Below are 4481 nucleotides of genomic sequence, written 5' to 3' on the forward strand. Positions count from 1 at the left end.
CTACTAAACCTAAAACTTTTTAACAAAAAGAAAAAGAGCTCGTCAAAGACTCTTAAACAAAACATTTTACGACAAAAAGATAATTATATGATTTTCCATATCAAAGTCCTAAATATTAGGTAATTAATTAAATGATGTTGTTAAGCCAAGAGCGCAAAGCGCATGCGCGAAATGAGAGCTAGAGGAATGGGAAGACAAGAGAATGCCCGGGTACTCCATCTACCAAAAGAAAATGATTGAAATAGAGCGAAGAATGGAAAGGCAGGCTGCGAAGGCGCTGACTCAAAGGCTGATAGGATTGAACTCAAAGGGAAAAGGAAATAGGCTAAGCAAGAGGATTTACCATCGATCGTGAAAGACGAAGTGACTCACCAAGAGCATTGCCCATCAGGGGCTGCGGGGACGAGCTAGAAGAACTAAACCAAAAGAAAATGGCCGTAGAAGGCTAGCTTTCAGAATAAGAAAAGGCACCTTATTAGCACGATAGGGGGATGCTTAGACAAGAAAAAAGCATTCAACAAAACTTCAAAAATTCTTTCTTAGGAAGGAATGGAAAGATAGGAAGCTTGGAGAGCTAATGGAAAGAAATAGAAATAACAGATCTACGATAGAAGTCGAATACAATTAAATAACTAGGGGCAAGATACAGACTTTAGAGCGTCAAGTCATACACAAATCGGAGTGACTTCACTACCTGAAGAAAGAAAGCTGCTTCGGCAGGGTCGAAGAAGACGTGTAAGACACCGAGGGGCCGGGGCTTCTTTATTGTAAGGCGTCTAGAAGCCCAATTTTTGTCATGTCTTATGGGCACACAAATGTTTACAAAGGAAAAGGCTCTCCATGGGCAGCGTCTGCTTCGGCTCAAAGCGAATAGGCTGGCAGTCTTGAAGCGACGGAGAATTCTTTAACTGTTCGGTGTCGGCATCTTTTCCTACTTCTAACTGTTCTCCTAACCGGGCAAGGTAATCGGCTAACCGGGAATTCATCTTCAGAGCTAAGTCCCAAGGAGACAGGTTGAAATGTACGGGCGTAGGTTAGCGTCTCGTCCTACAAATGATAGCCTTTGAAGGCCGCCCACGGGATGCGCTGTACGGTAGTAGTTTATGTTAGCTGCTTATCCGGTGCCTTCTTTACGACTTTCGACCAAGCCATTATTGAAGAAACTCTTGTTTAGTCAGGACGTCGTTCCCGTCCCTTGTGGTGCTTTTTCAACCCCTTGCTTTGACTTGGTAAATTTCATCTGGATTCGCTCCAATTCCAAGAGATACCGCATTATCTGCATCACCAGTTCTAGGCGTATACTATGTTCCAGAGCCTTTAGTTTAGTTGCAGAGCTAGAAGCTACTATATATAGATAGTGCCCGATTTCTATATCCTTTCTGCGAATCGAAGCTCCTATCTCTCTAACTCATGAATAAATCACCCGCCGGAAAGGAATAGCCGGAATAGAATGAAGGAATGATTCAATCTTCCATCATTTCAAAGCCGACGCCTCCTTTTCTGCCTTTCTATCTATACTTCCTATCCCAGCAAATTATGGAACAAGCAACGGCTTTCGCGCGAAAAAGTTTTTTTGCTGGGTCTCGCTTGCACATTTTTGGGTTTGACCTTTCGTCCCTTAGTCTCACTATGTACAACTAAGCCACTTCGTCCCTAGAACCAACTCTTATTGTGTATGAGATCGAATCCCAATGCATGGTCCTAATTTAAACACGCCACCTACACGACTCAATACATAGGTTTAAGGAATGCAATTCCGAATCCTCATTACTAATAGAATCCAAATGATCTCTGGATTGACCAGAAGATCCTTTCGGTTGGCTAGAATCCGTTACTTGGATCGACCCGTTCAGATAATTCTGAAGAAAGACTGTTGGCAGCAGGTAGAGAGATTTTTTTTTCCCTCTTCAAAACAGAAGGAAATGCGGGCAGGGTAGAGACGTTCTGGCTTTGTCCGTCGACAGCTGAATGTTTCGATCTGGTTCGATTCATGATCGCATCTGCAAACCTTATCCCGTGGGCTTTAGCGGATGTTTTTCATTCTTCACCCGGTCCTTAGTAGCCTTTCCAAAGTCAACCAAACCGGTTACCTTGGGCTTGGCTATTTGTGTATGATTGAATCTTGTCCCGAGGGTAAAACAAATTCCTTATATTAAAAAAATTAGGATAGCCCCTCGAGATAAGAAGTTGAAATTCAAAGAAAGTCAAATAGCAGAACAAGGAGATGTACTTGTATTTCTCTATTTTTCATCGAGATTGGCTTGGTCTTCAGTTAATGTTAATAAAGGACTAAAAAAGAAGTCCCTAACCATTATTGTACCCCTTTAGAGGTAAACTGATGTCGTTCTATAAGTTATATACCTATAGGGGGTCCATAAGATCATTTTTTCTGGGTAAAGGCAGCCTTTAAAAATCCCTGGATAGAGACAGATAATCCATTTTCCTGGTAGCCGTTGATTCTAAACTCTCCTTCCCTTGTCTTTATCGCTCTAGCAGCTGCCAAACATTTCTTGTCCACTTTTCATGCGGCTCTTTCTAAAAAGAAGAAGAAAGCTCTAACCTCTGTGCACCCAGAGAATAAGAAACTCGCTATAAGGAATAAAAGGAAGGTTCTTTGCGAGAGTAGTTCATCTCGGGGGAAGAAGGAAGTAGTGGCTTCTACTCCCATACGAGCGCACATTAATCTAATTGAAATCCGGAAATAAGGAGGAAGGACTTGACTTGATCACGCTACTCAGTATACTAGTATAGAATGGTGCATTCCAGTGCCAGTGATAGATTGGTTTAGAAAGATCGTATCGAGATCGCCTTTTCTCAATCTAGTAAGAGGGGTTGGTTAAAAGAGATGGATTCCTTTCTTCAATGCATTCCACCGGGGCGACTAGGGTACCTTCTTTCTAAGATACGTTCATTCAAGCTCAAGTCAACTTCTATTAGTTCAGTTGGAAGGCAAGGGTCCAGTCTATCAATCCATTCAAGTTATTGGGGCATTTCTGCATTGGTTGAGTGCCTAGTAGGGGAATCGGTTTCATCTGCTACGCTTTATGCGCCTGCTTTTCTGGCCAATCCTGTTAGATGAGCGGCAGTGTTGAAAGGTGCAGATCTTGATCTTCTAGACCCGAGCATATTTTTCATAGTGGATCCTATGCTTGGGGAGAAAGAGATGTTAGGTGGGTAGCTATTGTTGGCCCAGTCAAGAGTTGCATGTGGTCGGTCGTCAGATGTCACCGCTTCATCATTCAGACAGATACGCGATATGTGAGATAGAATGCCGCCTTTATACAATCCATTTTTGCTTGCCTCTCACCAAAGTTCGGACTAAATGGGCAAAGCACCGGCTAAAAAAAGAGAGGCGGAGCTATGGAGGGTAGGCTTCTCATGGTATGCCGAGCCTTTTAAAAACACACAACCTAAGATGCTTCCCAGGGTGATACTAACCACTAAGAACTGAAAATTCCACTAAAGATGTGTTTATGATGTGGCGGAGTATCATGTGATAGGGGGTGGGGTGATAGGAGATTACGTATTAGCGCTGCTGCCTACTTAAATAAAATTCTGAATCGAGATGATGGCCAATGCACCCAAAAAATCAAAAAATGGACGCGGAGGACAATCCGTGGCTTAGACGAGAGATCACGTTTGAAGAATGAGAATCTGAATAATAAAGCCCCAGGTCCCGACGACTTCCCGGCTGCCTTCTGCCAAAGGATGTGGCCTCACACATTAATAAAGCTATTGAAGTCTCTTAAAAGCAGGTCAGATCCTCAAATCGAGAAATTCTACGTTTATCACACTTATTCTATCCACTATCTCCAAATCAAACTCTTGAAGTAATAAGACCCATCGCATCAGTTTAGCTTTGGAGTCTTTCTTTGTCATCAAATATCTAAGAGCTGCATGATCGGTGTGCACTATGACTTTACCTCCCATAAGATATGGCCAAAATTTTCCATGGCGAACACAATAGCCAACAATTCCTTCTCTGTCACCGTGTAGTTCCTTTGATCTTCATCCATAGTCTTGCTCGCATAGTACACTGGATGAAACATTTTGTTCACTCTTTGACCCAAAACTGCCCCAACCGCAACATCACTCGCGTCGCACATGAGCTCAAAAGGCAAGCTTCAATTGGGTGCGGTAATGATCGGGGTGGTTGTCAACTTATGCTTGAGAAGTTCAAAGGGTTGCATACATCTCTCATCAAACACAAACTTTGTATCCTTGTCTAGCAACTTGCAAAGAGGACTCACTACCTTCGAAAAGTCCTTGATAAATCGCCAGTAGAACACCGCATGCCCAAGAAAACTCCTCACCCCCTTGACAGAAGTGGGGGGAGGAAGCCTTGAAATCACCTCTATCTTGGCTTTGTCAACTTCAATCCCATGCTTTGAAATTTTATGGCCCAACACTATGCCCTCTTCAACCATGAAGTGGCATTTTTCCCAATTTAGCACAAGATTGGTGTCTTCACACCGGGCCAA

The sequence above is a fragment of the Nicotiana attenuata genome, unplaced genomic scaffold, assembly GCF_001879085.1.
Source record: "Nicotiana attenuata strain UT unplaced genomic scaffold, NIATTr2, whole genome shotgun sequence".
Taxonomy (NCBI): Eukaryota; Viridiplantae; Streptophyta; class Magnoliopsida; order Solanales; family Solanaceae; genus Nicotiana; species Nicotiana attenuata.